This window comes from Brachycentrus maculatus, unplaced genomic scaffold (assembly GCF_059751285.1).
Source record: "Brachycentrus maculatus isolate JH-2025_06_01 unplaced genomic scaffold, ASM5975128v1 h1tg000673l, whole genome shotgun sequence".
In the NCBI taxonomy this organism is placed as follows: Eukaryota; Metazoa; Arthropoda; class Insecta; order Trichoptera; family Brachycentridae; genus Brachycentrus; species Brachycentrus maculatus.
In genome coordinates, this window is record NW_028281405.1 from 189,142 (window position 1) to 200,560 (window position 11,419).

The 11,419-nt window shown below is 30.2% G+C and overlaps 1 protein-coding gene across 1 annotated transcript in view; it reads left to right on the top strand.

Annotated features, from left to right (window-relative positions):
- LOC148300675 (uncharacterized) overlaps nucleotides 1-6,256 on the top strand; it is a 37,560-nt gene extending 31,304 nt beyond the window's left edge. Inside the window, exon 16 of the mRNA XM_088274442.1 lies at nucleotides 3,315-6,256. The gene's annotated coding sequence lies outside the window, so the exon portion shown is untranslated. The remainder of the gene's footprint in view (nucleotides 1-3,314) is intronic.
- Nucleotides 6,257-11,419: the final 5,163 nt, after the last annotated feature.

Genomic DNA, 11,419 nt, shown 5'->3' on the forward strand with positions numbered 1-11,419 from the left:
AGGAGTTATTTTCATATTATTTTTAATAAAAGAGTTTCTGCTCAGTAAAAAGCTTCTTTTCATCTCACCAATAGATGTCTCTAGTGAAGTTCTAGTGATTTAAGAATAATATTCTTCTTCATCTTTGATGAGATGTCAAAAAATAATATGAAAAATTGTAAATATGTGTATGATGAAATAAATAAAACGACATTAATATTATTTGTTGTATCAGACACTGGATTATTCACCCTACGGATGAGATTTTAATTTAAACACTCGTGTAACGATCAATCAATAATGAAAGCATAGAGCAAGTTATGCAATTCAAGTATTTGGGTGTCGAAGTGTCTAGCAGCAATAACCTCTACAATGAAGTAAGAGAGCAAGCAAATAAGGCCACCGCTGTAGCTGGATGCTTAAAAATGTTTGTATGGAGAAACAAATACATGCTGAAAGAGAGTAAGGTGAGGATCTGTAAAACCTGCGTAAGACCGATCCTGACATACGGCACGGAAACAAGAGCTGACACCGCGAGAACAAAAAGCCTTCTTAGGACATCCGAAATGAAGACTCTACGACCCATTGCAGGCCTAACACTTCGCGACAGAGTAAGAAACTCAGATATAAGAAAAATCTGCGATGTTGAAGATGTTGTGCGATGGGGAAGAGAAAGAAGACGTTTCTGGAGAGATCATGTGAGAAGAGCGAGTTCGGGTCGAGTGGTGAGGGTGGCAGCGGGCAGCAGCATAGGCGGGATCAGACCCCCAGGAAGACCACCTAAACGATGGAAGGATAGCTGGTCTTCCACCTCCCAGGAGCAATCCGAGAATGACAGGACCTAGTCCTAAAAGAAGAAGAAGAAGAAGAAGTGTAACGTTCAACATTCTGCCCATTATTGAACATCCATATTGTACTTATTCTCGAACCCTTCCGTAAATGCGGGAGGATCTAAGATCATTGTATAAATACAAGTTTCAAGAATTAGTGCTGGGGCAAGTAAACAAGGCTGCAGCCATCTCAGGATGCCTGAAAAATGCTATATGGAAAAATCCTGAGATGAAGATCAGCAGCAAAATAAAGATTTACAAAACTTGTGTCCGACCCATCACGACATATGGAATCGAAAGTAGAGCGTACACCGTTGCCACAAAAAACACGCTTAGAGTGTCAGAAATGAAGACTAAGAAGCATATCGGGCAAGAGTCTTCGAGATAGAATAAGAGACGCCAGGATCAGGGAAATATGCGAGATCGAAGATGTCGTTAGGTGGGGAAGGCAACGAAGGAGACAATGGTATGCGCATGTGAGGAGAATGGAACCATCCAGACTCCCCCACATCGCACTGTACGGCCAACCTCATGGAAGATGACCCCCGGGCAGACTACCAAAGAGATGGGTCGATAGCTGGGAATCGACATCGCAGGAGGCTAATCCCTCTTAAAAACAGGCCACAAGGCCTACAACAAGATGTAGAAGAAGAATTAGTGCAATATGGATGTTTAATAATGGGCAGTGATCGTAAGCCCTGGGATGCTCAGACTACCATATACATTTTTCATATGAAGTTGAGATACTTTAAAAAAATACATAAAATATCAGCCTGAAACAATGTACTCTTAGGTCGGCTTTAGAGTCAAGTGGAGGAAAACTCTCTGAACTTTGACGCCAACCCAACACCAAGTTTGGGGACCAAGCCTTTGCAGGTCCTGCTGAGAGGAATCAATTTATCTTCTCATTTGAGGATAATCCAGAATATCAACCAATTTCAATCACAACTGAAGAATCATCTTTCCAAATCTCATATCCTTTAAATAAAATTATTATTTTTAGTTAAATTTTTTACTTAGTAAATACCACTATATCTTAAAATCTACTGTGATACGTGTTTTGAAGTATTCCGCATAATTTTCAAACACCGTATGAACATTTTCAAACATACGGTGTTTGAAAATAATGCGGAATGCATCGAAACATGTGTCACAGTAGATTTTAAGAATTAGTGGTATTTACCGAGTAATTTTTTAATTAAAAATGGATAGGGTTTACCACAAAGTAACTGCTGAATCAATTAATAAAATTATAATTTTAAAACCTTTAAAACAACAAATATTATCCCCTGTATGTCTTTTTCCTTTCATCAGTTTACTTATTTTTTTTGTGGAGTAGAAACAATGTGTTAGATAGATCTATGAGTGTATATATTACACATTGCATCATAAGTAAGTTAGTATATGGTACATAGTATAACATATAGTAGAAAAGAAATATATTAACTGAAAACTAATTAAACAACCATCACGCCTCTTCACCGCAGGGGTAGGCAGAGAGAATAGAATGCTACACCATTGTCTCTGCAAACAGTCTTCGCCTCTTTAATATTCATACATACCCGAATGATTTTCTACTTACAAAATTTCATGTTCAATTGTATCAAAGGCTCTACATATTTTTAAACATGAATAAATACTTATTTTCTTTGATTTATTATCAGATATTGAATTATTATTTTATTTTCCTTCTTTTGGCAACTCCATGCTTCACTTCCATATGTTAACACACTAAGAACGGGAAAGGTATTTCTACCAGTTTGGTCGATTGATGGTTAAGGACGGGAAGGGTATTTTTACCTTCTGCGCCAGCCTCATTTCAATGTCAGAAATTAAGGGATTATTCAATATTTTTATATGAATATTATATACCAATCTCTTTGTTAAGGTCTTAACTATATGTACATGAAGCGGAGGGCTGATCACCTTTCCTTCATATGTAAAACGATCAAGATAACGCTGCGTTTATATGAAGCAGTGCCCTATGCACCATCGGGGTGAGGATAAGGGTTTTATGTATGTATATGTACATAATTATCAAATCCCGTCGCCAGTGGTCTGCAGGCGTAAAAAATACCCACCTGAAATGTGTCAAGAGGCTTTAAAATGATATTTTGTGAAAATGGCGCTTTAGAAATTATTATATGTAAATATTATTATATGTATAACATATCGTGGGTACACTGGCAAAAAACTATAACTCTAAAATCCCTGTTCTTTAAAAAATTAGTCTGCATAAAATACCCGTCATTAAACTTAAAGTAGAATTTACTTTTAAAACCACAAATTTGACATTTCAAACTACTTAGTATATTTTGCCAGTTTATAGAACGTTAAAAATGTTATAATATGCATCATTAAGTCAAAATTTCATATTTTCGAGGTAACGTTTTTAGCCAGTATACCCATGATATTATAGTTTTGTAAAATTAGGGTACTTACTTACTTTTTAAATTTGTCTATAATTTTGGATTAATCAACATGGATTTTTTTTCTGATTTGCAGTGACCTGCCTTCCACTTTGACATCCTTCAAGATCGGAGTTCTCCTTCAGCAAGGATATTGTGATATTATGCTATATTCATTAAAATAAGGACATTAAAATATTTTATTTATTGTTTCGGCATTAACTTTGTGGTAAGACATGTTACAATAATTAAAGAAAACACTTCGTTTTTTACCACTTGAGTTTAATTATAGACTACATGTTTCAGAAGCTAAACTTCCATCATTCAGGTCTGTATAATAACTAAAATATAAAATATAAAATTGTTCTATAAATAAGGATAGGGGGAAAGTAAGGGGAAGGGGTTAGTCAAGGAACGGAGTTTGAAAACAAAGGAAAAAATTGAAAGCAATGGCGAAGAATTTTGAAACAATATATTATTTAATAAATTATTATTAGAATTCAGGTTTTTTTGTATTTCTAAATTTTCAAGATAATTCATAATTTGGCCTTTATATGGAACAAGGTGTAATAATTTTAATTTATGGGAAACATGTAGTCTATAATTAAACTCAAGTGGTAAAAAACGAAGTGTTTTCTTTAATTATTGTGACATTAAAATATAAGATAATTTACTGAAATTGTGTGCAAAGCAGATTGATGTATGCTGAGTGCATGAGAATACTTGAATGACTGGTGCAAACATTTCAGTAATCAAATGACCTTTTCAGTTATGTAAACTTTATCAGCGCATTTATGTATTTTAGTGAATCTTTCCATAGGTCAGTTTAAGTGCCGTGTATCTCTGTTAACCTTTAAAAAGGTCAACTGTGTATCTATTGCAGACAAATCGCTCACTCCTTTCAACAACGTCAAATATCAAAAAACTTGATTTTTCAGTAGATCGTTTTAAAAGTTTAAAAATATAATAAAATGTTTTAAAAATAAATATCAAGCCACTTATTGAACTTTTTACTGTGCAACAGATCTTTTAAGTAAAACCTGAATGTTTTTTCTCCATTTGAAAAATATTTATTATTTTTAAAAAAATAATTGAACAATACCTTTTCTTCAAAATGCAAAACATCACTTTCTGCCATGTAGCGGGTAAATATTAAGTTAAAAATATGCCGTTTTTGCTGGGATACTGTACATTTTTTGGGCATTCCGAAAACATGCACAACTGAAAATTGATAGTTTTTGATATATGACATTGTTGAAAGGAGTGAGCGAAATGATATTTTAGCTTACGCTACTAAAACATTTTTTAAAAATAAAAATAAAAATATTTGTGTTTTTATTATTTACAAAAATACTTCAATTTCATACTATTTCTGTGAGTCTTAAGCGGCTGATTATTAGAAAAAGATATCAAATTGTGGTAGAGTGGGTTTGAACCAAGAAACTCTGACAGAAGAGTCTGCGACACTAACCACGGGGCCACAACCCGACATTAATATAACTACACATTTTTTAAATTGGAAAATATTAACAGAAAAAAATGTTATGCAAACCAGTGTAGCTAACAATAAACCAAGATTTACATACACCCCTCTAATAATTCCCAACTCCTGCATGTAAATAATTACTTCTACTACTATTACCATTACGCCGTTTCCCAGCAGGGATAGGCAGAGAAGATGGAACGCCACACTCTTCTGTCCTGACATACATTCCTAGCTTCTTTCACATCCATACATTTATTCATACATGCCCTCAGATTACGTAGACTTTAGACAACACCAGATTTTAGGTTCTGATTGATCTGGTTGTGACAAGTCCTTTATGGACATCTTCGTTCTGTTCTCCCGTTCACATTTATTAAATATAATTTTTTTTTACATCACATTAAATAATTTTTCTTAATATTTTCAATATTTCTAGTTCAGCCCTATATTTCTTTGTAATATCTTAATTTTTTATTCTGTCATACAACGATTTTCCACACATTTGTCTGAGGGAATAATTCCTTTAGGATATATTATCCCAAAAGATGAGTTTCTGGGGAATGAGTTTTTTTTTTTTTTTACTTTTTGTAATTTTTTAAAAATAATAGTCAATTCTATAAGTAACATATTTTCTTGAAAAAAAAAACTTTTACACCAGTAAACATGTTTTATATCAAAATTATCCATCTTTTATTTCATGGGTTTTTTTTAAAGCGTCATTACGATGACTTCACACAAACTTTGTTTTACCGTTCTTTCCTCACTCATTCGTTCCATATGTCCAAACCATCTCAACACAACTTTCTTAATTTTATTAATAACGCTTATCTCAGTCTTGCATTCTTTGCTTATATCATCATTCGAACAACTATTATACATTGTTTTGCCATACATTCGTCTGAGAGCATTCAGACTACTTTTATCCTTCTTTTGCCAACTCCATGCTCCACTTCCGTACATTATGGTTAGAACTAGGACTCCGTTATGTACTGCCAGTTTACCTATCACCGACAGGTTTTTATTTGCTATAACTAAATACCTTGTCTTTATGTAATTAGCTATCAAGTTAACACCGGCTTTGATCCGATACGGTGCCCTATGCACCACTTGTTGAGGGGCAAGAAAAAGAAGAAGAGGTTTTTGGAAGTATAATCATTTGTGATTAATAATAATTCATGTTTTTTTCTGTTTTTTTATACTTATGTAAATACAAGCTTTATCTGTCCTTTATTTCAAACGGTATAAGGTTTAAACTTTGAGCAATAACACTAGTCTATTTTTTGTTAGTTGGAAGATATTGCTTATCAGCAATGAGTCTGCTAATGTACGTATGAATAACCATGGTACATATAATAATACAGGGTGGCACAAAATGAATCACCCTATCGGAAGATGTTATAATTGTTACATTTTTATAAGTGACGTTGTGCGTCAATCACATTTGAAATTTGTGAATTAAATAGCTGTTTTTTTTTTCCAAAAAAATTGGGTGCCGCAAAATTAATTATTCAATTTTGTTTTTAAATAAAAATTTTACTGAAAAATAAAAAAAAGATTTTAAACGATGAATATTTTTATTTGATCTTTTTCAATTTTTTTCTGTTAAGTGGAAAAGGTTATATCCGTCAAATGGCTGCCGCCAGTGTTGATACACATTTGTGCCCGTTTTATCAATCTGTTTGTATACTGCAGCTGTTTAGTTCACAAATCGCTCACTCCTTTCAAGAACGTCATAAATCAAAAATCGTCAATTTTCAGTTGTGCATGTTTTCGGAATGCCCAGAAAATGTGCTATATCCCAGCGAAAGAAGCATAATTTTAACTTAATATTTACCGACTACAGGGCAAATAGTGTTGTTTTTGCATTTTGAAGAAAAATTATTGTTTGATTATTTTTTTAAATATACTAAATATTTTTCAAATGGAGAAAAAACCTTCAGGTTTTACCTAAAAAGATCTGTTGCACAGTAAAAAGCTCAATAAGTGGCTTGATATTTATTTTTAATACATTGTATTATATTTTTAAACTTTAAAAACGTTCTCCTGAAAAATCAAGTTTTTTGATTTATGACGTTCTTGAAAGGAGTGAGCAAAATGTCAAATATGATTGACGGACGACGCCGTTTGCAAAAATTATAGCATCTTTCGATATGGTGATTAATTTTGTGCCACCTTGTATAAGTAAAATAACACGTTTTTTAATATTAATAAGTGTAAAGCTAAAACAAGGTGATAATTTGAATAAATAAATAAATTTATCAGTAAGAAAAAAAACTACACGTAACAAAAATATCTTGAATTTTGACATTTTTTTTTGTTCAGTATGTGAATATTCTCAGATAATATTCACATGTAAAATTTCCTTCCAGTTATTGGCACAATAGTGCCAATAACTGGGTGGTGTCAACCACACTACCATTTACCCTAATCATAAAAAATAAAAGTCCTGCATTGTATGTTTAATATTTTAGACTTACGAATATTGTGATATTATTTGTAAATAATTTACATAGTAATTACTTTATTTAAAACGTTGTAAATGTAATTGATGTTTGTAACGATTGTTTTATTTTTAGAAAATTTCTGGAAATTTGTAAATTCCTCGTGTGTGATACTAAAATTTCTTTGACAACTTTATTTTTATAATATCCTTTTAGTATCTTGTTACGCTAGCTTTATTGTATAAATCTGTGAATATAATAGTATAAATATACTTGTTTGTTATGTATTTGGAGTTTTTATTTTATTTTTTATTTTATTTGTTCGGGAATTGTACAGCTATACATTTAAAAAGGTATAAAATAAAAAAAAGTTACATTAACAATAATAAACATAACATTACATTAACAAAAATAGTTACATTCATAAAAATAAAGCCAATTAATCAATTTCACATTTATTTTATAAAAACTATAAAAAACCTTTTTTTAAATACACATAAGTTGGTTGATTTTAAATATATCTGCAAAAATACACACGAGCTGATTAACTCTAAGCCTATATGCAAAATATACCCACGACTTGGTTAATTCCAAACCTGTCTCCAAAAAAATAGGAATGAGTTGGTGAATTTCAAGACTATTTGCAAAATATACATGAGTTGGTTAATTCCAAACCTATCTCCAAAAAAATAGGAATGAGTTGGTGAATTTCAAGACTATTTGCAAAATTAACATGAGTTGGTTAATTCCAAACCTATCTCCAAGAAAATAGGAATGAGTTAGTGAATTTCAAGACTATTTGTAAAAAATTATATAAGTTGGTTAATTCCAAACCTATCTGCAAAACATGAACATGAGTTACAACTTAACAATTGGTTAAATTATAAGCTAAAATAATAAAAATGTAAATGATATTTTCTGTCGTTTTTCATGTATGTGATTATAATCCAGGATTCGGACATCACATACAATGAAAGAGTTTCTGCTCAATAAAAAGCTTCTTTTCATCTCACCAATAGATGTCTCTAGTGATTCATGAACAATGTTTCGAAATTGTATCATATATAGAACTTCCTATAATTTGAGTAGTGTGGGTTTATATATATATATATATATATATATATATATATATATATATATATATATATATATATATATATATATATATATATATATATATATATATATATATATATATATATATATATATATATATATATATATATATATATATATATATATATATACACATATATTTATTTATTAATTTATATAAACATGAGTGTATTCTCTATTTATTATTATAATAGATTGTTTTGCTTCCAATATCCTTAATTCCCGGATTACAGGACCTAATGCTTTTAATGACTACCCCCTCACCAGACTAAAGTTTCATTTTCCCAGTAGCGGCGATGTAAAGCGACAGACGCTCCCATTATTATTTTTTTTTCATAATTTCATTGATTCACTGATTCTTTCACCATAGCAAAATCTCTTGAAGACCTTAATAATAAGATTTGCGATAAATAAATTTTCTACTCTGTAATTAGTCCGCCTCCATAGTGTAGTGGTTAGCACGCTAGGCTACCATGCTGGAGGTCCCGGGTTCGATTCCCAAGAGGGTCAAAATAAATATTAGTGATTTTTCAGTCCAATATTTATTTAATATGACCCTGGACTGGTACCTGAAGCCGAAGGGTGATCACTTTTCCTTCGTGTAATCAACGATCAAGATAACACTGCTTCTATAGGATGCAGTGCCCTATGCACCATTGGGTGCGGATAAGGGTAGAAGAAGATTTGTCTAAAAAATATTGAATTGATCCAGTCTCAGTGAACGCATTCTCAGTGGAGCAGTGATTTTGATTCACTGATCTGGATGATTTGAACAACCGGATCTTACCCACCTATGATGTTTATATTTTTGAATATTTTTGCATTTTGCGTCTAATAAGTGCAAGTGAAAAAAATGTATTGAATAAATCAGGTAATTAATTTTGATTCATTAAAGTATGGGAGCGTCGATCGTTCGATGTTGACGTCGCTAGGAAAGTGGGCTTTAAGTAGAGGCTAGTTATTAGACCGTAAGGAATTTGCTAGCATCCCGGATATCCCCTCTAAGGGGTTACATCCATTGGGTCTTGCTCTATTTATTTATTTATCATAAAATAGCACACACATATAGACATACAAGTATACTTAACATACAAGTAGATGAAGAAGAATGCTGGGCTTATGTGTAAAGTAATGAGAGCTAAGAGTAAAACATTACTTGTATTTATTTGACGCCTCCCTGGGAACCCGGGACCACCAGTACGATAGCCGAGCGTACTTACCATTACACTACGGAGGCGGACGTTAAATGTCACCTGCGTTTAAAGGAAATTAAGTTAAATGCTACCTGGGTTTAAAAACTAAATTAAATGCCACCTGCGTTTAAAGTAAATTAAGTTAAATGCTACCTGGGTTTAAAAACTAAGTTAAGTGTCACCTACGTTTAAAGGAAATTTAGTTAAATGCTACCTGGATTAACATTACGCAGGTGACATTAAAAAACTAAGTTTAATGTCACCTGCGTTTAAAGGAAATTAAGTTTTATGTTACCTTGGTTTAAATATTAATTATTTACCTTGGTTAAAAATTAAGTTAAATGTTATCTGGGTTTAAGAATTAAGTTAAATTTTATGAATAGGGTCAATATTGTCGTCGTAAGTAAAGTGTCATTGGGTAAAAGTTTAGACGGTTAAACTTTACGCGTGTATCGCGGTACCCAACGGTTAAATGTTTACCATCTTTACGGTAAATTTGTTTAATGGCCCAATTATTTGATTGGACTTTGAATTTGGGCCTTTTATTTTGCGAGTCAGGATTTGCCGTTAAAACCAGCAATTACGGTCTCTAAGCGCTGTGCAAATTGCTTGATAATTGCCAGTGTAACAGCCGGATGGAAATAGCTCTAAATCGTATTAACTATGGAGTTAGATATGTTGGGGATGAAGCTGTATGTCGGCTGTAGTCACCGGACTGATAACGATATATATATATATATATATATATATATATATATATATATATATATATATATATATATATATATTTATATATATATATATATATATATATATATATATATATATATATATATATATATATATATATATATATATATATATATATATATATATATTTATATATATATATATATATATATTTATATATATATATATATATATATATATATATATATATATATATAAATATATATATATATATATATATATAAATATATATATATATATATATATATATATATATATATATATATATATATATATATATATATATATATATATATATATATATATATATATATATTTATATATATATATATATATATATATATATATATATATATATATATATATATATATAAATATATATATATACATATATATATATATATATATATATATATATATATATATATATATATATATATATATATATATTTATATATATATATATATATATATATATATATATATATATATATATATATATATATATATATATATATATATATATATATATATATATATATATATATATATATATATATATATATATATATATATATATATATATATATATATATATATATATATATATATATATATATATATATACGTATATATACGTATATCAATCACTCACTACTTTCAACAACGTCATATATAAAAAATCATAAATTTTCAGTTGCGCATGTTTACGGAATGCCCAGAAAATGTACAATATCTTAGCAAAAGCGGCATATTTTTAACTTAATATTTACCCGCTACAGGGCAGAAAGTGTTGTTTTTGCATTTTGAAGAAAAGGTATTGTTTAATTATTTTTTTAAATATGCCTAATATTTTTCAAATGGAGAAAAAACGTTCAATTTTTACCTAAAAAGATCTGTTGCACAGTAAAAAGTTCAAAAAGTGACTTGATATTGATCTCTCTAACGAATTTACGGCAAAACGTTGCATGATAGATGTTCGTAGGGTTAAACAATGAAATAATGCAAGGCTGAGATAAACATTATCGATAAAATCAAAAAAGGTGTGTTGAGATGGTTTGGGCATGTGAATCGAATGAGTGAAGAAAGAATAGTAGAACAAATTTACAAGGAAAATGAGGTTGGTTATGACCAAAACTTGTCATGAATAAGTATTTCAAATATTTGAAAGTGGTCAGGTCAAGAGTCAGAATAATAGGATAATAATAGAATAATA